The sequence below is a fragment of the Primulina tabacum genome, chromosome 10 (genome assembly GCF_025594145.1).
Source record: "Primulina tabacum isolate GXHZ01 chromosome 10, ASM2559414v2, whole genome shotgun sequence".
Classification (NCBI taxonomy): Eukaryota; Viridiplantae; Streptophyta; class Magnoliopsida; order Lamiales; family Gesneriaceae; genus Primulina; species Primulina tabacum.
In genome coordinates, this window is record NC_134559.1 from 37789785 (window position 1) to 37813307 (window position 23523).

The window sequence follows — 23523 nt, forward strand, 5'->3', positions numbered from 1 at the left end:
AAGCACTGGATCGTTTGTTCCCGTTGAGAGAATAAATTCAAGGAGTTGAATTTATATTATGAGATAATAAATTCAAGGAGTTGAATTTATATAAAATATTGAGAGAATAAAATCAAGGAGTTGAATTTATATTATAATATAGTAAATTCAAGGAGTTGAATTTATGATATAGTAAATTCAAGAAGTTGAATTTATGAAATTTGGAGAGAATAAATTCAAGGAGTTGAATTTATAAAATTTGATAATTTAGTTTATTAAACTCAAAAGTTGGGTTTATTTAATATTAAATTTTGGAGGTGATAAATTCAAGGAGTTGAATTTATAATTTAAATATTAAATTCAAATGTTGAATTTATAATTAATTTAATTTATTAAACTTAAAAGTTGAGTTTATTAAATATTAAATTAAATATAATGGGAATATGTTTAATGGGCTTGTAGGAGTACAAGTCCAACATATTAAATAATTAAAGTTATTAATGGACTTTGATTAATTGATTAAACTAGTTGGACTAGCCCAATTAATTAATCAAACCCATTAATGTTAATTATGGAATTTAGGTCAAGGCTATTGTTTTTAGGAAAAAAAAGAGGAAAAATTGACCTAGCCTCCAAGTCTCCCAATTGGTGATTCACGTGAATGGCAATATCAAAAATTCCTCCAAAAATATTTTTGGCCATTTTTGAAAAAAAAAAAGGTTTGAGCCGTCTCTCGTTTTCAATCTCTACGCAAAAGTTCTTCTAAATTTCTAGTGCAATTTAGAAGAGGAACAAATATTTCAATCGTGGACCGGATTAGGAGATCGAAGAAAGTTCGTAGGGAATCAACAAGAGCTAATCCGTTTATACCGGATTAGTTGGAGTCCAGTGATTTATTCACAAAAGGTATAACTTTTAACACCCTATGAATGTTTATGATAAAATCATACGAGCGTCCAAAGCAAAACTTATTTTGATTGTCAAAATAAACTAAAATTTTAAAACTTCCGCTGCGTTTGGACGTGAAGAAAACCGAGATCCAACACAGACTTCACCTACCCACCGATCTAGACAAAGAAAACAAGAAACCCCAAGCCGCTACACATCTCGGCCTTCACTCCAAACCTACCGAACCTTACACCAGCCTCATGACTCCACTAACCTGCTCTGAACGGTCCCTTAGCATCAACAAAACGACAGCCTCCTTGCACAATTCAAAAAAATGTGAGACTTGAAACAAAAAGAATGCAATAAACACAAGAAATTCAAAGATCTTCCATAGACAAGCTTGGATCGAAACTTTTCATGAATGAACACCAAACTCAGTATATAAAACGTGTATGATGCAGAAGAATGATATAAAGCGTGCCTGGTGAAAATATTTCGCAAGAAAACCGAAGAACGAGCGTCGGGAATCAAGTCGGAGAATTTTCTTACGCCTTGAATGGAAATGGCCGTGCTTTCAGCTGCTGGGATTTCTATGAAAATGTTGAGATGGGATTGAGGGTGTCGGCTGATTGGGGAGGGTAATGTTAGGTGTAGTGGGTCCTTAGGGATTTATTATGTAGTTAATTAAAATATAATAGGCCATAAGTTGTTAATTAAAGATTTAAAAAGGATTTTAAGCCCAACAAGCTTAAAAGTAGTCTCATTAAGTCCAAACACACTCCCGAAAAATATTTCGTGGTGTAAAGTTTTTGAAAATATTAGCCGAACCCTCAAAAAATCCCCCGATTCGATAAAATTTGCTTACCGGGTAAAAATAAAATTCTGCGGATAAAAATATCAAATAAATCTCAATTCTTGAAAAATACCTTTAAAACATCTTATATTAATTAATAGAACTTAATCGTGTAATAAAAATAATTTTCTTGAAAATTTTCCGGTCTCTGATCCTCGTTCAAGAGCGAAATGCAACTTAAAAACCTTAATGCATGAACTTATAAAATGTATGGAATAAATTCTACCATGCATGAATTATGAATAAAATGCATAAAAATAATTAAACACAATTTAATAAAATAAAAATACATTTTATGCTTTAAAAGAATTTAATGAAATACCAAAGAATTTAATAATTTGCATGCATGTGGTTTACGTGAACTTTCCGATTTTCGGGACGTTACAATCTTCTCCCCTTAAATTGAATTTCGTCCGCGAAATTCGCTTATCCTTGATAATCACAAAGTTTAGACTCTTAATTCTAGAATCTCAATATTCCACGTTTCCGCTGCGCCACTCTGATAAAATAATAAATCTTAGGATGTACTTATGTCTCCTCAATCCTAATTATTTTGCCTATTGAAATCCTTATTTGCGAATTGCAACCTAGAACGACTTATTGCGACTTAGTTCTATTCTACTCATGCCTCAAATTCCGATTTTTCTCAAACTTCCCAATATTAGAAATGGCAGTTCGAATTTTATTGCGTCTTACTTTTCTTATACTATACACGTAATGTTCATCAATTTATACATTATCATTTATGCAACTTAAGAAATCTTAACACCAAGATTTTACTGATCGACTTATATCTTCGGTGATACACTTAAAAGTTAAACCTTATCTCAAACCCATAATGATATTCGCCTAAGATCCTTGAATCGAATCATTATCTTATAGCACCAAACTTACGTAACTTAATTATTTACAAGTACATCCCAAATATTAAATTGTTGCAAATCTTTAAATTCGAGTAGCGTTAATCCATAAAACTATCGAACTTCTACCTAATTAATAAAACACTTCTATCATCAATCACATGCTTAAACTATTTTCTTCCCAATTACAATTTAGTTGAGGCTTAAGGCCCTTGGACTTTCCTCGTTGAAATGAATGTTGCATTCTTACGTATTCTCAATGCTTCATACATACTAGCGTATAAAACTTATTAAGTCATCCCATGGGAGCATTAGACTAACTCTAATAAATCAACTTCACTTATACTCCATAGAGTTCTAGAATCCACATATCAAGCTTTTTAGATTTCTCACTCGATAAAAATCTTAATATTCATTAATTGATAACTTATGTTGAACACAACTAATTCTTTTTTTTATTATTATTATTATTTTTTCACCCAAAATTTCCTTATGAACACGTATTCCATAAACTTAAAATTCAAGCTTACGCGACCCAAATAGTATTAGATAACATAATTCCAACACACATATTCACTTATTCTCAAGTTTCTTAATAACTTACCAAAAATTCCTCAAGACGAGGTGTCCACCTCAATTCTTACATGCATCTATCGAGTAACCTAACCATCAAATATACCCAACTTTCTAGAAAATTTAAATTCCAACAAAGATATAATTTTAACACTTAAGATCATGATTAAAACTTATGCTACATCAAACCTTAAGTCCCCAAAAATAAGTTAACTTAATGTCTAATCTTGTAACTTGACTAAATGATCACTTTACCTTAAATTGTTATCACTCTAAATTCTTAATTTTTTTCCATTGTCTTATTCCATTAACATTTAGATTTTCAAGCCCAATATTGAATCATCCTACAATGCCCTTGATTGTCATTCCTTATTATATTATAAGCCAGATTATAATCAAGTTCTAATTATCTCTTCAAGCTCAAATCACCGAAAAGTCTTATCATTTAAACCATTCAATTCTCACTTACAGCTAAACAAATCCCTAAATTTCTTAAAAATTTCAAAATTAGTTCTTACTTTCCTCGAATATTATCCGAATTTGTCCTTAATCTCGAGAATCCAAAAATTACCCATAAGTTCTTGGCGTTCCTAATCCCATTTTATAGGTTTCTCGTAACATAAAATTCAATAATCTTAACTTTATTAGACCCAAGATCAATTCTCATAACCTCGAAAATTACTGATTTTACCCAAGTGTTCCTCAAAAGTTCGAATTTTAATCCTCAAAATTTCAAAATTTACAATTTGGTCCTTAAAATTGTCAAAGATTACAATTTTGGCCTTATAACTCCTCGAAATTTGCATTTTTTTTCCATAAAATTTTCGACTTGGACTCATTAAACCTTAAAATTCTCAAAACTAAAAATTTAATCCCAAAGTTTGGTAAATTCGAAATAGTCCCTTAGAATTTTATTGTTGCACTTAGGTCCTCAATTATTTGTTATTACAATTAGGTCCTTTAAATTCTCAATCAATTCAATTAAATCCTTAGGTCCCATTAGGTAGAGAATGCATCCTAAATAAATTCTACGTTTTTATACTTCCAAAAATCGTCGTAGTTTTCGAATCATTAATCCTTGTATGGATTCATCAAAAATTAATTCAACTAGTAACCACGAACTATCAATAATTTCTTAGAAATTCTACAAGTCCCAAAAGCATTCATAACTTTCAAGATTAACTTATTACCCCAAAGAGTAGAACATCAGTACTTCTAACCTAAAAATCGATATAATCAAATCATTATCCACTTCTCCTAAAGACCAATATTCGAATTCTTAGATACGTCCAATTCCAAACGTAACCAACATGCAATTTAATCTAGTTTTTAAAACAGTAAATCCTTAAATCATAAAAGCAGTTAAACATATACCGTAAATCATCATAAAGCGTAAATCATGTTAACATGCAGGTGATATGAGTAAAACATTTAAAACATTGAAATCATAAAAGCTTACAGACTTGAGGCTTGAAGACTGAGCTGCAGAAACTGGAGGTGGCACAACCCTATACATGGCCCTTGCTCTGATACCAACTGTAACGTCTCACTCATTTTTAAAATTCTACTGGACATTTTTTTTAAATAAAAGCTCGCATTTTCGAAATAACATTTAAAATAATCGTAATAATTTGACGGTAAAAAAATAACCAAACTCATCTACAATCATACGAAAACATAAACTAATAAAAATCTTAAAATCATCAACGTGTGAAAATATTCATTTCCTCTCAATCTCATAAATCGTAATGCGGAAAACATGTGGTCCTCGGGTCGTGTCATCGCACCAGGTCTGCCTACTTAGAGTTCGGCACCTATAGTCTCCTCAACATTTAGCTCACCTGCATCACACACGCCTAGTGAGTCTAAAGAATCAACACACCTATACCAGAAATAACAAGTACATATACATAGCACACACCAGTGAAAAATATCATACTCAACATATCTTTCATGAACTTAAAAGCATAACATAAACATGTATTGTAAAATCATAATGCCAACATACCTTTCATAAACTTTAAAAGATGAATATAAACATGTCGTATCAAATAATATCGTATTAAATCATGTCATCATAAACTTAAACATTTTTTTTAATTGAATTCAGTTCATTAGTTGTGACTTTCGTATCAGCTCTATCGTATCAGCTCTATCGATGGATCCATCTATAAAACCGTGGTACCCGGCGGCGGGGACATCAGCGACAGCATTACCCGTCCACTGAGCCTTGGCCTCAGCTCATCATATCTCATCTCATGTCAATGGAAATACGATCGTCGGTCTCCCTCTGGGGCCTTCTCCCGTAAACGGGCTCCCTCTAGGGCCTTTTCCCTCACGATATCTCCAATCCTATCATCGTATACATATACATCGTCAGTCACAACCAACTCCCATCCTTCAAAAACATCATCATATTCACCACTTAATAAAAACATGCATATACGTAATTTTTCCTTTAAACCAAGCATGCAACGTATATTTTCATAAATTCTTAAAAATCGTGATCATGATGCATAAAACTTTAAAATATAGTAAATTTGTGCTCATGGCGCTGCCAGGACCAACATCTAACCCCGGGTGCAAAATGACCATTTTGCCCCTGGAAACCCAAAAATTACCATTTTGCCCTTGGACGTAAAATTTCACGTTTTTGACATTTTCTTAATATCATTGACTCTAACATGTCCCAAATAATTATTTAAGCCTACAAAATTTTCCCATATTTTTATTTGGCTTAAATCGATGAATTTTAAATTAATTTTTAAACATAACATATTAACGCACTTTAATCCCGAATTAAACCAAACCTTAGCATAAAATTCCCAAATTAAAAACTCAGACTTCTTATAATTATTTGACCTTAAATATAATTTTTCATAATTTAATAAAGCTTAAATCTAGTGTTTCAATTAATTCTGTAATTAACGTTTCGTGTTGCGATTAAATCCCGGATAAATCCAAAACTCATTATTTTGATCCGAAGCTTACCAAATTCCTTAAAATATCCCAAAACATATTTAAAAGCATCCCTAGACGTAAAATCGAGCCCATTTTATAACTTAACCGAATTGTTTTAAAACTTGGACCGGTGTCTCGGTTTTAACCCGAATCGACTCGAAACTTAACCATATTTTTCTTAACTTTTTACCACACCTAATAAACACTTAAAAGGCCTTATAAACATCCAGACCCGTCGCTTAAACCATTCGATCAGGCCTTACAAGATGCTGGAAATCAGCCTCTTCCCCTTTCGCCTACCCTACTACACTACCTCCCTATTCTCGCGTCTTAGCCCAACACCGATGGAATCAGGCACGTCTCAGCCTTTCCTAGACCACCATAGGGCTCCCCTGAACCTACTGCACCCACGCCATCAGCCTCATGAATCAGGCGTAGATCACCCTATCGCTACACTCCCCACAACACCAATCGAACCCAACTCGTCCAACTCTTTCCTTGCGGCTTCTAGGACAAGACCAGCAGCGTTCGCGCATTTCCAGACCATGATTCAGACCCACCAGAGACTGTTGAAGGTCTAGAGTCGCCCTTGCACCACCAGACTTCACCTACCCACCGATCTAGACAAAGAAAACGAGAAACCCCAAGCCGCTACACATCTCGGCCTTCACTCCAAACCTACCGAACCTTACACCAGCCTCATGACTCCACTAACCTGCTCTAAACGGTCCCTTAGCATCAACAAAATGGCAGCCTCCTTGCACAATTCAAGAAAATGTGAGACTTGAAACAAAAAGAATGCAATAAACACAAGAAAATCAAAGATCTTCCATAGACAAGCTTGGATCGAAACTTTTCATGCATGAACACCAAACTCAGTATATAAAACGTGTATGATGCAGAAGAATGATATAAAGCGTGCCTGGTGAAAATATTTCGCAAGAAAACCGAAGAACGAGCGTCGGAAATCAAGTCGGAGAATTTTCTTACGCCTTGAATGGAAATGGCCGTGCTTTCAGCTGCTGGGATTTCTATGAAAATGTTGAGATGGGAGTGAGGGTGTCGGATGATTGGGGAGGGTAATGTTAGGTGTAGTGGGTCCATAGGGATTTATTATGTAGTTAATTAAAATATAATAGGCCATAAGTTTCTAATTAAAGATTTAAAAAGAATTTTAAGCCCAACAAGCTTAAAAGTAGTCTCATTAAGTCCAAACACACTCCCGAAAAATATTTCGTGATGAAAAATTTTTGAAAATATTAACCGAACCCTCAAAAAGTCTCCTAATTCGATAAAATTTGCTTACCGGGTAAAAATAAAATTCTGTAGATAAAAATACCCAATAAATCTCAATTCTTGAAAAACACCTTTAAAACATCTTGTATTAATTAATAGAACTTAATCGTGTAATAAAAATAATTTTCTTGAAAATTCTCCGGTCTCTGATCCTCGTTCAAGAGCGAAATGCAACTTAAAAACCTTAATGCATGAACTTATAAAATGTATGGAATAAATTCTACCATGCATGAATTATGCATAAAATGCATAAAAATAATTAAACACAATTTAATAAAATAAAAATACATTTTATGCTTTAAAAGAATTTAATGAAATACCGAAGAATTTAATAATTTGCATGCATGTGGTTTACGTGGACTTTTCGATTTTCGAGACGTTACACGCCGCACTGCTCTCGCCCAATCAGAACCAAGAAGTTAAGCGTTCTGGCGCGATGGCAGAGCTAGGATGGGTGACCTCCCTGGAAAGTCCTCGTGTCGCGACCGTTTACGTAAATTATAGCTAAAACTGTTGAAATAATTGTTTTTAATGAGTTAACCGTCTCCGGAGTAATCTGCGTCATACCCTTCCGCACAGAACCGGCTCACGACAACAAAAATCCCTAAATGTTCCCAGAAAATAGAAAAAAAAATAGGAAAAAAAATTAGCGAATGTAAAGCTATTATTATGCCTGCGATACGATAAAATGGAACTGGAATCCAATTTCGGACATTCTAAGCGGATTTCTTGAGAAAACGGAAGCTTAACAGAAGCGGAAAATCACAAATTAGAGGGTCTTAGAGAAAGAATTCGGCTAAAATCTCGCCAGCTCATTGTGGAGTAATGAGTCACGTTCGTTTGCCCGTTTACAATCAAATTAGCCTACAATTTTGTTCAAATCCGGCAGTGCCCGAGCTACGTTGATTTCACATGTCTTATCTGGTCCCGATGAAGATTCAGATGATTTGGGCCGAAAATCGTCTGTCAACAAGTAATCAAAAATAAAAAAACACGAAAAGGGGTGCAACACGAGGACTTCCAAGGGGGTCACCCATCCTAGTACTGCTCTCGCCCAAGCACGCTTAACTTCGGAGTTCTGATGGGATCCGGTGCATTAGTGCTGGTATGATCGCACCCGACATTGAGTGGGATGTTTATTCTTATATCCCTAGAGTACTTGTAGAGCGGGCGGCGATGGACAACACGCGGCACTGCTCTCGCCCAATCAGAACCATGAAGTTAAGCGTTCTGGCGCGATGGCAGATCTAGGATGGGTGACCTCACTGTGAAGTCCTCGTGTCTCGACCGTTTACGTAAATTATAGCTAAAACTGTCGAAATAATTGTTTTTAATGAGTTAACCGTCTCTGGTGTAATCTGCGTCATACCCTTCCGCACAAAACCGGCTCACGACAAAAAAAATCGCTAAATGTTCCCAGGAAATAGAAAAGAAAAATAAGAAGAAGAAAATAGCGAATGTAAAGCTATTATTATGCTTGGGATACTATAAAATAGAACCGGAATCGAATTTCGGACTTCCTAAAAGGATTTTTCGAGGAAACGGAAGCTTAACAGAAGCGTAAAATCGCAAATTAGAGGGTCTTGGAGAAGGAATTCGGCTAAAATCTCACCAGCTCATTGCGGAGTAACGAGTCTCGTTCGTTTGCCCGTTTACAATCAAATTAGGCTACAATTTTGTCAAAATCCGGCAGTGCCCGAGCTACGTTTATTTCACATGTCTTATCTGCTCCCGATCGAGATTCAGATGGTTTGAGCTCAAAATCGTCTGCCAACAAGTAATCAAAAATAGAAAAACACGAAAAAGAGTGCAACACAAGGACTTCCCAGGAGGTCACCCATCCTAGTACTGCTTTCGTCCAAGCACGTTTAAATTCGAAGTTCTGATGGGATCCAGTGCATTAGTGCTGGTATGATCGCACACGACATTGATTGGGATATTTATTCTTATTTACCTCGAATACGTGTGAAGCGGGAGGCGATGGACAACCCCTGGCACTGCTCTCGCCCAATCAGAACCATGAAGTTAAGCGTTCTGGCGTGATGGCAGAGCTAGGATGGGTGACCTCCCTGGGAAGTCCTCGTGTCGCGACCGTTTACGTAAATAATGGATAAAACAGTCGAAATAATTGTTTTTAATGAGTTAACCGTCTCCGGAGTAATCTGCGTCATACCATTCCGCACAGAACCGGCTCACGGCAACAAAAATCACGAAATGTTCCCAGAAAATAGAAAAAAAAATAAGAAGAAGAAAATAGCGAATGTAAAGCTATTATTATGCCTGAGATACGATAAAATAGAACGGAATCGAATTTCGGACTTCCTAAGCGGATTTCTCGAGGAAACGGAAGCTTAACAGAAGCGGAAAATCGCAAATTAGAGGGTCTTAGAGAAGTAATTCGGCTAAAATCTCGTCAGCTCATTGCGGAGTAACGAGTCTCGTTCGTTTGCCTGATTACAATCAAATTAGGCTACAATTTTGTCCAAATCTGGCAGTGCCCGAGCTACGTTGATTTCACATGTCTTATCTGCTCTCGATCGCGATTCAGACGATTTGAGCCGAAAATCGTCTGTCAACAAGTAATCAAAAATTGAAAAACACGAAAAGGGGTGCAACACGAGGACTTTCCAGGGGTTCACCCATCATAGTACTGCTCTCGCCCAAGCACGCTTAACTTCGAAGTTCTGATAGGAACCGGTGCATAAATGCAGGTATGATCACACCCGACATTGAGTGGGATGTTTATTCTTATATCCCTCGACTACGAGTGGAGCGGGCGGCGATGGACAACACGCGGCACTGCTCTCGCCCAATCAGAACCATGAAGTTAAGCGTTCTGGCGCGATGGCAGAGCTAGGATAGGTGACCTCCCTGGGAAGTCCTCGTGTCGCAACCCTTTACGTAAATTATGGATAAAACAATCGAAATAATTGTTTTTAATGAGTTAACCATCTCCGCCGTAATATGCGTCACACCCTTCCGCACAGAACCTGCTCAAGACAACAAAAATCGCTAAATGTTCCCAGAAAAATAGAAAAAAAAATATGAAGAATAAAATAGCGAATGTTAAGCTATTATTATGCCTGGGATACGATAAAATGGAACTGGAATCGAATTTCGGACATTCTAAGCGGATTTCTTGAGAAAACGGAAGCTTAACAGAAGCGGAAAATCACAAATTAGAGGGTCTTAGAGAAAGAATTCGGCTAAAATCTCGCCAGCTCATTGTGGAGTAATGTGTCACGTTCGTTTGCCCGTTTACAATCAAATTAGCCTACAATTTTGTTCAAATCCGGCAGTGCCCGAGCTACGTTGATTTCACATGTCTTATCTGGTCCCGATCAAGATTCAGATGATTTGAGCCGAAAATCGTCTGTCAACAAGTAATCAAAAATAGAAAAACACGAAAAGGGGTGCAACACGAGGACTTCCAAGGGGGTCACCCATCCTAGTACTGCTCTCGCCCAAGCACGCTTAACTTCGGAGTTCTGATGGGATCCGGTGCATAAGTGCAGGTATGATCACACCCGACATTGAGTGGGATGTTTATTCTTATATCCCTTGAGTACGTGTGGAGCGGGCGACGATAGACAACAAGCGACACTGCTCTCGCCCAATCAGAACCATGAAGTTAAGCGTTCTGGCGCGATGACAGAGCTAGGATGGGTGACCTCCCTTGGAAGTCCTTGTGTCGCGACCGTTTACATAAATTATAGCTAATACAGTCGAAATAATTGTTTTTAATGAGTTAACCGTCTCCGGAGTAATCTGCGTCATACCCTTCCGCACAGAACATGTTCAAGACAACAAAAATCGCTAAATGTTCCCAGAAAATAGAAAAAAAAAATAAGAAGAAGAAAATAGCAAACGTAAAGCTATTATTATGCCTGAATATGATAAAATGGAACCGAAATCGAATTTAGAACTTCCTAAGCGGATTTCTCGAGGAAATGGAAGCTTAACAGAAGCGGAAATCGTAAATTAGAGGGTCTTAGAGAAGGAATTCGTCTAAAATCTCGTCAGCTCGTTGCGGAGTAATGAGTCTCGTTCGTTTGCCCGTTTACAATCAAATTAGGCTACAATTTTGTCCAAATCCAGCAGTGACCGAGCTACGTTGATTTCACATGTCTTATCTGGTCCCGATCGAGATTCAGATGATTTGAGCCGAAAATCTTCTGTCAACAAGTAATCAAAAATAGATTAACACGAAAAGAGGTGCAACACGAGGACTTCCCAGGGGTTCACCCATCATAGTACTGCTCTCGCCCAAGCATGCTTAACTTCGGAGTTCTTATGGGATCCGGTGCATTAGTGCTGGTATGATCGCACCTGACATTGAGTGGGATGTTTATTCTTATATCCCTCGAGTACGTGCGGCGCGGGCGGCGATGGACAACACGCGGCACTGCTCTCGCCCAATCAAAACCATGAAGTTAAGCGATCTGGCGCGATGGCAGAGCTAAGATGGGTGACCTCCCAGGGAAGTCCTCGTTTCGCGACCATTTACGTAAATTATGGATAAAACATATGAAATAATTGTTTTTAATGAGTTAAACGTCTCCGGAGTAATATGCGTCATACCCTTCCGCACAGAACCTGCTCAAGACAATGAAAATCGCTAAATGTTCCCAGAAAATAAAAAAAAATAAGAAGAAGAAAATAGCGAAAATTGCGGAGTAATGAGTCTCGTTCGTTTGCCCGTTTACAATCAAATTGGGCTACTATTTTGTCCAAATTCGGCAGTGCCCGAGCTACGTTAATTTCAAATGTCTTATCTGGTCACGACCGAGATTCAGAAGATTTGAGACGAAAATCGTCTGTCAACAAGTAATAAAAAATAGAAAAACACGAAAAGGAGTGCAACACGAGGACTCCCCACGGGGTCACCCATCCTAGTACTGCTCTCGACCAAGCACGCTTAACTTCGGAGTTCTGATGGGATCCGGTGCATTAGTGCTGGTATGATCGCACCCGACATTGAGTGGGATGTTTATTCTTATATCCCTCGATTACGTGTCGAGCGGGCGGCGATGGACAACACACGGCACTGCTCTCGCCCAATCAGAACCATGAAGTTAAGCGTTCTGGCGCGATGGCAGAGCTAGGATGGGTGACCTCACTGTGAACTCCTCGTGTCTCGACTGTTTACGTAAATTATAGCTAAAACTGTCGAAATAATTGTTTTTAATGAGTCAACCGTCTCTGGTGTAATCTGCGTCATACCCTTCCGCACAAAACCGGCTCACGACAAAAAAAATCGCTAAATGTTCCCAAGAAATAGAAAAGAAAAATAAGAAGAAGAAAATAGCGAATGTAAAGCTATTATTATGCCTGGGATACGATAAAATAGAACCGGAATCGAATTTCGGACTTCCTAAACGGATTTTTCGAGGAAACGGAAGCTTAACAGAAGCGTAAAATCGCAAATTAGAGGGTCTTGGAGAAGGAATTCGGCTAAATTCTCGCCAGCTCATTGCGGAGTAATGAGTCTCGTTTGTTTGCCCGTTTACAATCAAATTAGGCTACAATTTTGTCCAAATCCGGCAGTGCCCGAGCTACGTTGATTTCACATGTCTTATCTGGTCCCGATCGAGATTCAGATGATTTGAGTCGAAAATCGTCGGTCAACAAGTAATCTAAAATAGAAAAACACGAAAAGGGGTGCAACACGAGGACTTCCCAAGGGGTCACCCATCCTAGTACTATTTTCGCCCAAGCACGCTTAACTTCGGAGTTCTGATGGGATCCGGTGCATTAGTGCTGGTATGATCGCACCCGACATTGAGTGGGATGTTTATTCTTATATCCCTCGAGTACGTGTGGCGCGGACAGCGATGGACAACAAGCGGCACTGCTCTCGCCCAATCATAACCATGAAGTTAAGCATTCTGGCGCGATGGCAAAGCTAGGATAGGTGACCTCCCTGGGAAGTACTCGTGTCGCGATCGTTTACGTAAACTATGGATAAAACAGTCGAAATAATTGTTTTTAATTAGTTAACCGTCTCCGGAGTAATATGCGTCATACCCTTCCGCACAGACCCTGCTCAAGACAATAAAAATAGCAAAATGTTCCCAGAAAATAGAAAAAAAAATAAGAAGAAGAAAATAGCGAATGAAAAGCTATTATTATGACTGGGATACGATAAAATGGAATCGAATCGAATTTCGGACTTCCTAAACGGATTTCTCGAGGAAACGGAAGCTTAACAGAAGCGGAAAATCGCAAATTAAAGGGGCTTAGAGAAGGAATTTGGCTAAAATCTCGCCAGCACATTGCGGAGTAATGAGTCTCGTTTGTTTGCCTGTTTACAATCAAATTAGGCTATAATTTTGTCCAAATTCGGCAGTGCCCGAGCTACGTTGATTTCATATGTCTTATCTGGTCCCGATCGAGATTCAGATGATTTGAGACGAAAATTGTCTGTCAACATGTAATCAAAAAAAGAAAAACACGAAAAGGGTGTAACACGAGGACTTCCCAGGGGGTCACCCATACTAGTACTGCTCTCGGCCAAGCACGCTTAACTTCGGAGTTCTGACGGGATTCTGTGCATTAATGATGGTATGATCGCACCCGACATTGACTGGGATGTTTATTCTTATATCCTTTGAGTACGTGTGGAGCGGGCGGCGATGGACAACACGCGGCACTGCTCTCGCCCATTCAGAACCATGAAGTTAAGCGTTCTGGCGCGATGGTAGAGCTAGGATGGGTGACCTCCCTGTGAAGTCCTCGTGTCTCGACCGTTTACGTAAATTATAGCTAAAACAGTCGAAATAAATTTTTTTAATGAGTTAACCGTCTCTAGAGTAATTTGCTACATACCCTTCCGTACAGAACTGGCTCACGATAACAAAAATCGCTAAATGTTCCCAGAAAATAGAAAAAAAATAAGAAGAAGAAAATAGCGAATGTAAAGCTATTATTATGCCTGGGATATGATAAAATGGAACCGGAATCGAATTTCGGTCTTCCTAAACGGATTTCTCGAGGAAACGGAAGCTTAACGGAAGCGGAAAATCGCAAATTAGAGGGTCTTAGAGAAAGAATTCGGCTAAAATCTCTCCAGCTCATTGCGGAGTAATGAGTCTCGTTCATTTGCCCGTTTACAATCGAATTAGGCTAAAATTTTGTCCAAATCCGGCAGTGCTCGAGCTACGTTGATTTCATATGTCTTATCTTGTCCCGATCGTGGTTCAGAAGCTTTGAGCCGAAAATCGTCTGTCAACAAGTATAAAAAATAGAAAAAAAAGAAAAAGGGTGCAACACGAGGACTTCCCAAGGGGTCACCCATCCTAGTACTGCTCTCGCCCAAGCACGCTTAACTACGGAGTTCTGATGGGATCCGGTGTATTAGTTCTGGTATGATCGCACCCGACATTGAGTGGGATGTTTATTCTTATATTACTCGAGTACGTTTGGAACGGGCAGCGATGGACGCGTCACTGCTCCCGCCCAATCAGAACCATGAAGTTAAGCGTTCTGGCGCTATGGCAGAGCTAGGATGGGTGACCTCCCTGGGAAGTCCTCATGTCGCGACCGTTCACATAAATTATAGCTAAAACAGTCAAAATAATTGTTTTTAATGAGTTAACCGTCTGCGGTGTAATCTTCGTCATATCCTTCCGCACAGAACCGGCTCACGACAAAAAAAATCGCAAAATGTTCCTAGAAAATAGAAAAAAATAAGAAGAAGAAAATAGCGAATGTAAAGCTATTATTTTGCCTGGGTTACGATAAAATTGAATCGGAATCGAATTTCGAACTTCCTAAACAGATTTCTCGAGGAAAGGAAGCTTAACAGAAGCGGAAAATCGCAAATTAGAGGGTCTTAGAGAAGGAATTCGGATAAAATCTCGCCAGCTCATTGCGGAGTAATGAGTCTCGTTCGTTTTCCTGTTTACAATCGAATTAGCCTACAATTTTGTCCAAATCCGGCAGTGCCCGAGCTACGTTGATTTCACATGTCTTATCTGGTCCTGATCCAGATTCAGATGATTTGAGCCGAAAATCATCTGTGAACAAGTAATCAAAAATAGAAAAACACGAAAAGGGGTGCAACAAGATGACTTCCCGGGGGGTCACCCATCCTAGTACTGCTCTCGCCCAAGCACGCTTAACTTCCGAGTTCTGATGGGATCCGATGCATTAGTGGTGGTATGATCGCACCCGACATTCAATGAGATGTTTATTCTTATATCCCTCGAGTACGTGTGGAGCGGGCGGCGATAGACAATACGCAGTACTGCTCTCGCCCAATCAGAACCATGAAGTTAAGCGTTCTGGCGCGATGACAGAGCTAGGATGGGTGACTTCCCCGGGAAGTCCTCGCGTCGCGACCATTTACGTAAATTATGGATAAAACAATTGAAATAATTTTTTTTTAATGAGTTAACCGTCTCCGGCGTAATCTGCGTCATACCCTTCCGCACAGAACCGGCTCACGACAACAAAAATCGCTAAATGTTCCCAGAAAATGGAAAAAAAAATAAGAAGAAGGAAATAGCAAATGTAAAGCTATTATTATGCCTGTGATATGATAAAATAGACAGGAATCGAATTTGGACTTCCTAAGCGGATTTCTCGAGGAAACGGAAGCTTAACAGTAGCGAAAAATCGCAAATTAGAGTGTCTTAAAGAAGGAATTCGGCTAAAATCTCGCCAGCTCATTGCGGAGTAATGAGTCTCGTTCGTTTGCCCGTTTACAATCAAATTAGGCTTCAATTTTGTCCAAATCCGGCAGTGCCCAAGCTACGTTGGTTTCACATGTCTTATCTGGTAACGATCAAGATTCAGATGATTTAGGCCGAAAATCGTCTGTCAACAAGTAATCAAAAATAGAAAATCACGAAAAGGGACGTAATACGAGTACTTCCCAGGGGGTCACCCATCCTAGTCTTGCTCTCGCCCAAGCATGCTTAACTTCTGAGTTCTGATGGGATCCAGTGCATTAGTTCTTATATCCCTCGATTACGTGTCGGGTGGGCGGCGATGGACAACACACGGCACTGCTCTCTCCCATTCAGAACCATGAAGTTAAGCGTTCTGGCGCGATGGCAGAGATAGGATGGGTGACCTCCCTGGGAAGTTTTCGTGTCGCGACCCTTTACGTAAATTATGGATAAAACAATCGAAATAATTGTTTTTAATGAGTTAACTGTCTCCGGAGTAATCTGCGTCATACCCTTCTGCACAGAACCAGCTCACGATCTCAAAATACGCTAAATGTTCCCAGAAAATAGGAAAAAAAATAAGAAGAAGAAAATAGCGAATGTAAAGCTATCATTATGCCTGGGATACGATAAAATGGAACCGGAATCGAATTTAGGACTACCTAAGTGGATTTCTCGAGGAAACGGAAGCTTAACAGAAGCGAAAAATCGCAAATTAGAGGGTCTTAGAGAAGGTATTCGGCTAAAATCTGGCCAGCTTATTGCGAAGTAATGAGTCTCGTTCGTTTGTCCGTTTACAATCAAATTAGGCTACAATTTTGTCAAAATACGGCAGTGCCCGAGCTACGTGATTTTACATGTCTTATCTGGTCTCGATCGAGATTCAGATGATTTGAGCCAAAAATTGTCTGTCAACAAATAATTAAAAATAGAAAAACACTAAAATGGCTGCAACACGAGGACTTCCCAGTGGGTCTCCCATCCTAGTACTGCTCTCGCCCAAGCACGCTTAACTTCGAAGTTCTGATGGGATTCTATGCATTAGTGCTGGTATGATCGAACCCGACTTTGAGTGGGATGTTTATTCTTATATCCCTCGAGTATATGTGGCGCGGGCGGCGATGGACATCATGCAGCACTGCTCTCTCCCAATCAGAACCATGAAGTTAAGCGTTCTGGCGCGATGGCAGATCTAGGATAGGTGTCCTCCCTAGGAAGTCCTCGTGTCGCGACCGTTTACGTAAATTATAGCCAAAACAGTCGAAATAATTGTTTTTATTGAGTTAACCGTCTCGGGAGTAATCTGCGTCATACTCTTCCGCACAGAACCGGCTCACGACAACACAAATCGCTAAATGTTCCCAGAAAATAGAAAAAAAATCATAAGAAGAAAATTGCGAATGTAAAGAAATTATTTTGCCTGTGATACGATAAAATGGATCGGAATCGAATTTGGACTTCCTAAGCGTATTTTTCGAGGAAACAGAAGCTTAACAGAAGCGGAAAAAATCGCAAATTAGAGGGTCTTAGAGAAGGAATTCGGCTAAAATCTCGCCAGCTCATTGCGGAATAATGAGACTCGTTCGTTTGCCCATTTACAATGGAATTAGCCTACAATTTTTTCCAAATCCGGCAGTTACCGAGCTACGTTTATTTCACATGTCTTATCTGGTCCCGATCAACATTCAGATGATTTGAGCCGAAAAACGTCTGTCAACAAGTAATCAAAAATAGAAAAACACGAAATGGGGTGTAACACAAGGACTTCCCATGGGGTCACCCTTGCTAGTACTGCTCTCGCCCAAGCACGCTTAACTTCGGAGTTCTGATGGGATCCGGTGCTTTAGTGCTGGTATGATCGCACCCGACATTGCGTGGTATGTTTATTCTTATTTCCCTCGAGTACGTGTGGCGCGGGTGGCGATGGACAACACGCGGCACTGCTCTCTCCCAATCAGAACCAAGACAACAAAAATCGCTAAATGTTCCCAGAAAATTGAAAAAAAAATAAAAAGAAGAAAATAGCGAATGTAAAGCTATTATTATGCCTGAGATACGATAAAATAGAATCGGAATCGAATTTCGGACTTCCTAAACGGATTTCTCGAGGAAACAAAAGCTTAACATAAGAGAAAAATCGCAAATTAGAGGGTCTTAGAGAAGGAATTCGGCTGAAATCTCGCCAGCTCATTGCGGAGTAATGAGTCTCGTTCGTTTGCCCGTTTACAATCAAATTAGCCTACAATTTTGTCCCAATCCGGCAGTGCCTGAGCGACGTTGATTTCACATGACTTATCTGGTCCCGATCGAGATTCAGATGATTTGAGCAGAAAATCGTCCGTCAAAAAGTAATCAAAAATTGAAAAACACGAAAAGGGGTGCAACACGAGGAGTTTCAAGGGGTTCACCCATCATAGTACTGCTCTCGCCCAAGCACGCTTAACTTTGGAGTTCTGATAGGAACCGGTGCATAAGTGCAGGTATGATCACACCCGACATTGATTGGGATGTTTAATCTTATATCCCTCGAGTACGAGTGGAGCGGGCGGCGATGGACAACACGCGGCACGGCTCTCGCTCAATCAGAACCATGAAGTTAAGCGTTCTGGCGCGATGGCAGAGCTAGGATAGGTGACCTCCCTGGGAAGTCCTCGTGTCGCGACCCTTTACGTAAATTATGAATAAAACAATCGAAATAATTCTTTTTAATGAGTTAACCGTCTCCGGCGTAATATGCGTCACACCCTTCCGCACAGAACCTGCTCAAGACAACAAAAATCACTAAATGTTCCCAGAAAATAGAAAAAAAAATATGAAGAATAAAATAGCGAATGTTAAGCTATTATTATGCCTGGGATACGATAAGATGGAACCGGAATCGAATTTCGGACATTCTAAGCGGATTTCTTGAGAAAACGGAAGCTTAACAGAAGCGGAAAATCGCAAATTAGAGGGTCTTAGAGAAAGAATTCGGCTAAAATCTCACCAGCTCATTGCGGAGTAATGAGTCTCGTTCGTTTGCCTGTTTACAATCAAATTAGGCTACAATTTTGTCCAACTCCGGAAGTGCCCGAGCTACGTTGATTCCACATGTCTTATCTGGTCCCGATCGAGATTCAGATTATTTGAGCCGAAAATTGTCTGTCAACAAGTAATCAAAAATTGAAAAACACGAAAAGGGGTGCAACACGAGGACTTCCCAGGGGGTCACCCATCCTAGTACTGATCTCGCCTAAGCATGCTTAAATTCGGAGTTCTGATGGGATCCGGTGCATTAGTGCTAGTATGATCGCACCCGACATTGAGTGGGATGTTTATTCTTATATCCCTCGAGTACATGTGGCGCGGACGGCGATGGACAACAAGCTGCACTGCTCTCGCCCAATCAGAACTATGAAGTTAAGCGTTCTGGCGCGATGGCAGAGCTAGGATGGGTGACCTCCCTGAGAAGTCCTCGTGTCGCGACTGTTTACGTAAATTATGGATAAAACAGTCGAAATAATTGTTTTTAATGAGTTAATCGTCTCCGGAGTAATCTGCGTCATACCCTTCCGCACAGAACCGGCTCACGACAACAAAAATCGCTAAATGTTCTCAGAAAATAGAAAAAAAATAAGAAAAAGAAAATAGCGAATGTAAATCTATTATTATGCCAGAGATACGATAAAATGGAACCAGAATCGAATTTCGGACTTCTTAAACGGATTTCTCGAGGAAACGGAAGCTTAACAGAATCGGAAAATCGCAAATTAGAGGGTCTTAGAAAACGAATTCGGCAAAAATCTCGTCAGATCATTGCGGAGTATTGAGTCTCGTTCGTTTGCCCATTTACAATCTAATTAACCTACAATTTTGTCCAAATCCGGCAGTGCCCGAGCTACATTGATTTCACATGAATTATCTGGTCCCGATCGAGATTCAGATGATTTGAGACGAAAATCGTCTATCAAAAAGTAATAAAAAATAGAAAAACATGAAAAGGGTTGCAACACGAGGACTTACTAGGGGGTCACCCATCCTAGTACTGCTCTCGACCAAGCACGCTTCACTTCGGAGTTCTGATGGGATCTGGTGCATTAGTGCTGGTATGATCGCACCCGACATTGAGTGGGATTTTTATTCTTATATCCCTCGAGTACGTGTGGCGCAGGCGGCGATGGACAACACGCGGCACTGCTCTCGTCCAATCAAAACCATGAAGTTAGGCGTTCTGGCGCGATGGCAGAGCTAGGATGGGTGACTTCCCTGGGAAGTTCTCGTGTCGCGACCGTTTACGTAAATTATAGCTAAAATATTCAAAATAATTGTTTTTAACGAGTTAACTGTCTCCGGAGTAATCTGCGTCATACCCTTCCGCACAGAACCGACTCACGACAACAAAAGTCGTTAAATGTTGCCAGAAAATAGAAAAAAAAATAAGAAGAAGAAAATAGCGAATGTAAAGCTATTATTATGCCTGTTATACGATAAAATGGAACCAGAATCGAATTTCGGACTTCCTAAACGTATTTCTGGAGGAAACGGAAGCTTAACAGAAGTGAAAAAATCGCAAATTAGAGGGTCTTAGAGAAGGAATTCGGCTAAAATCTCACCAGCTCATTGCGGAGTAATTAGTCTCGTTCGTTTACCCGTTTACAATCAAATTAGCCTACAATTTTGTTTAAATCCGGCAGTGCCCGAGCTACGTTGATTTCACATGACTTATCTTGTCCCGATCGAGATTCAGATGATTTGAGCCGAAAATCGTCTTTCAACAAGTAATCAAAAATAGAAAAACACGAAAAGGGGTGCAACACGAGTACTTACCAGGAGGTCACCAGTCCTAGTATGGCTCTCGCCCAAGCACGCTTAACTTCGGAGTTCTGATGGGATCCAGTGCATTAGTGCTGGTATGATTGCACCCGACATTGAGTGGGATGTTTATTCTTAAATCCCTCGAGTACGTGTGGCGCGTGCGGCGATGGACAACACGCGGCACTGCTCTCGCCCAATTAGAACCATGAAGTTAAGCGTTCAGGCGCGATGGCAGAGTTAGGATGGGTGACCTCCATGGGATGTCCTCGTGTCGCGACCTTTTAAGTAAATTATAGCTAAAAAAGTCAAAATAATTGTTTTTAATTAGTTAACCATCTCCGGAGTAATCTGCGTCATACCCTTCCGCACAGAACCGGCTCACTACAATAAAAATCGCTAAATGTTCCCAGAAAATAGAAAAAAAAAGAAGAAAATAGTGAATGTAAAGCTATTATTATGCCTGGGATACGATAAAATGGAACTGGTATCGAATTTCGGACTTCCTAAACGCATTTCTGGAGGAAACGGAAACTTAACAGAAGCGAAAAATCGAAAATTAGAGGGTCTTAGAGAAGGAATTCGGCTAAAATCTCGCCAGCTCATTGCGGAGTAAAGAGTCTCGTTCTTTTTCCCGTTTACAATAAAATTAGTCTAAAATTTATCAAAATCCGGCAGTGCCCGAGCTACGTTGATTTCACATGTCTTATCTGGTTCCGATCGAGATTCAGATGATTTGAGCCGAAAATCGTCTGTCAACAAGTAATCAAAAATAGAAAAACACGAAAAAGGGTGCAACACGAGGACTTCCCAGGGGTCACCCATTCTAGTACTGGTGTTTTTTTTAAAAAAATAATTTAAATTTTAAAATTAATTTCAATTATAATGTAAAAAAAAGAGTATGCAAATATACCTCAATCCGCGCTTACGAAGCGCGGACGCTGCCCACGTGGAGCAGCGTCCATGCTTCGTAAGCGCGGACCCTGCTCACGTGGTGCCACGTCCACGCGACGGATATTTAGCGACGGAATATATAAACAAAACCGTCGCTAAAATTGAATCAGCGACGGTTTAAAACCGTCGCTAGTTTGAGCGACGGTTTGTAAGCCGTCGCTATTCCTAAATTTTGGTTATTTTATTAAGGGTAAGTACATGATAATAACCACCTATAGGACACTAATATTTTACTTTAGTTTTTTGTTTTTTTTTTAAATTTCAACACATACTTTTATTTTTTATTTTTTTTCAACAATTCAAATATCAATTTAGTTTCTCCATAATTTATCAAATTTCACTTTATTGCCATCGATAATAATAAAAAAGACTGTACACACCACGCATCGCCTGTGCAGAGAAACTAGTATTCATTAACAGCCGCAGATAATAGTAATAAACAGCGTGCAACACTGTACGCCACGGATATCTTAAACTTTCAACGGTTTGCATCTTTGCAGCATGCAATGTTCGCTACGGAAAAGAATTTGCGCGCTGCGAAAAAACCATTTTTGGTTGTAGTGAAGACAGAGAAAAAAACAGACAAAAATTCATCACGAAATAAGTTTTTTCGGGAATATTTACTCTTGTCCAATATATATAAATTAAACGATTATTTAAAAAATATTTTCTTGATAAAATTTCATTACTATTTTGACTGGAAGATCGTGAATTAAATTTATTAAACAAATAATAATTCTTGTTAAATTTAAGATTTAAACAGAAATTTTGAGTAGGTCTCTTGTGAAACGGTCTCACGAATTTTTATCTCACGAATCTTTTTTGAATAGTAGAGATTCTTGAAAAACTTATTTCGTGATGAATTTTTGTCTGTTTTTTTCTCTGTGTTCACTACAACAAAAATGGTTTTTCGCATCGCGCAAATTCTTTTTCCGCAGCGAACATTACATGCTGCAAAGATGCAAACCGTTGAAAGTTCAAGATTATCCGCTGCGTACATGTGCACGCTGTTAATACAATTATCTGCGGGCCGTTAATAAATTATGGAGAGACTAAATATATATTTGAATTTTTGAAAAAAAATTAATAAAAGTGTATGTTGATATTAAAAAAAAAAACAAAAACCTAAAGTGCAATAGTTGGTGTCCCATAGGTGTTATTATCATGTACTCACCCTTAAATAAACTAACCAAATTAGGAATAACGACGGTTTTTAAAACGTGCTCAAAACTAACGTCGGTTTCGAAACCGTCGCTGATTCTAGTTTCGCGACAATATATTAAACCGTCGCTGATTCCATTTTAGCGACAGTTTATAACCATCGCTGATTCAATTTGAGCGATGGTTTATATATATTCCGTCGCTAATTATTCAGTCGCGCGGGACGGGGCACCACGTGAGCAGCGTCCGCGCTTACGAAGCATTAGTGATGGGATGATCGCACCCGACATTGAGTGGGATGTTTTATTCTTATATCCTCGAGTACGTGTGGAGCGGGCGGCGATGGAAAACACGAGGCACTGCTCTCGCCCAATCAGAACCATGAAGTTAAGCGTTCTGGCGCGATGGCAGAGCTAGGAAGGTGACCTCCCTGGGAAGTTTGTGTCGCGAGTTTACGTAAATTATGGATTATATTTTTTTTAATGAATTAACTGTGTCCGGAGGTAATTTATGTCATACCCTTCCGCACAGA

At 39.3% G+C, this 23523-nt stretch overlaps 13 non-coding genes and 3 pseudogenes across 13 annotated transcripts; all 16 read right to left on the bottom strand.

The window, feature by feature from the left end:
- Positions 1 to 8410: 8410 nt before the first annotated feature.
- On the bottom strand, positions 8411 to 8529 carry LOC142508040 (5S ribosomal RNA). Its single transcript, XR_012806273.1, has one exon. It is a non-coding gene; the product is annotated as a 5S ribosomal RNA (ribosomal RNA).
- Positions 8530 to 9214: 685 nt separating this feature from the next.
- On the bottom strand, positions 9215 to 9333 carry LOC142508453 (5S ribosomal RNA). The gene has a single exon (XR_012806664.1). It is a non-coding gene; the product is annotated as a 5S ribosomal RNA (ribosomal RNA).
- A 683-nt stretch (positions 9334 to 10016) lies between these two features.
- LOC142510748 (5S ribosomal RNA) lies at positions 10017 to 10135 on the bottom strand (annotated as a pseudogene).
- A 685-nt stretch (positions 10136 to 10820) lies between these two features.
- Positions 10821 to 10939, bottom strand: LOC142513084 (5S ribosomal RNA). The gene has a single exon (XR_012809049.1). It is a non-coding gene; the product is annotated as a 5S ribosomal RNA (ribosomal RNA).
- A 683-nt stretch (positions 10940 to 11622) lies between these two features.
- Positions 11623 to 11741, bottom strand: LOC142515456 (5S ribosomal RNA). The gene has a single exon (XR_012811301.1). It is a non-coding gene; the product is annotated as a 5S ribosomal RNA (ribosomal RNA).
- A 523-nt stretch (positions 11742 to 12264) lies between these two features.
- LOC142514076 (5S ribosomal RNA) lies at positions 12265 to 12383 on the bottom strand. Its single transcript, XR_012809988.1, has one exon. It is a non-coding gene; the product is annotated as a 5S ribosomal RNA (ribosomal RNA).
- A 685-nt stretch (positions 12384 to 13068) lies between these two features.
- Positions 13069 to 13187, bottom strand: LOC142509389 (5S ribosomal RNA). The gene has a single exon (XR_012807565.1). It is a non-coding gene; the product is annotated as a 5S ribosomal RNA (ribosomal RNA).
- Positions 13188 to 13869: 682 nt separating this feature from the next.
- On the bottom strand, positions 13870 to 13988 carry LOC142511191 (5S ribosomal RNA; annotated as a pseudogene).
- A 682-nt stretch (positions 13989 to 14670) lies between these two features.
- On the bottom strand, positions 14671 to 14789 carry LOC142513369 (5S ribosomal RNA). Its single transcript, XR_012809319.1, has one exon. It is a non-coding gene; the product is annotated as a 5S ribosomal RNA (ribosomal RNA).
- Positions 14790 to 15465: 676 nt separating this feature from the next.
- Positions 15466 to 15584, bottom strand: LOC142510087 (5S ribosomal RNA). The gene has a single exon (XR_012808219.1). It is a non-coding gene; the product is annotated as a 5S ribosomal RNA (ribosomal RNA).
- A 1446-nt stretch (positions 15585 to 17030) lies between these two features.
- On the bottom strand, positions 17031 to 17149 carry LOC142509244 (5S ribosomal RNA). The gene has a single exon (XR_012807428.1). It is a non-coding gene; the product is annotated as a 5S ribosomal RNA (ribosomal RNA).
- Positions 17150 to 17832: 683 nt separating this feature from the next.
- Positions 17833 to 17951, bottom strand: LOC142514673 (5S ribosomal RNA). The gene has a single exon (XR_012810557.1). It is a non-coding gene; the product is annotated as a 5S ribosomal RNA (ribosomal RNA).
- A 509-nt stretch (positions 17952 to 18460) lies between these two features.
- On the bottom strand, positions 18461 to 18579 carry LOC142511199 (5S ribosomal RNA; annotated as a pseudogene).
- Positions 18580 to 19263: 684 nt separating this feature from the next.
- LOC142514699 (5S ribosomal RNA) lies at positions 19264 to 19382 on the bottom strand. The gene has a single exon (XR_012810581.1). It is a non-coding gene; the product is annotated as a 5S ribosomal RNA (ribosomal RNA).
- A 683-nt stretch (positions 19383 to 20065) lies between these two features.
- Positions 20066 to 20184, bottom strand: LOC142507446 (5S ribosomal RNA). The gene has a single exon (XR_012805705.1). It is a non-coding gene; the product is annotated as a 5S ribosomal RNA (ribosomal RNA).
- Positions 20185 to 20869: 685 nt separating this feature from the next.
- On the bottom strand, positions 20870 to 20988 carry LOC142509835 (5S ribosomal RNA). The gene has a single exon (XR_012807985.1). It is a non-coding gene; the product is annotated as a 5S ribosomal RNA (ribosomal RNA).
- Positions 20989 to 23523: the final 2535 nt, after the last annotated feature.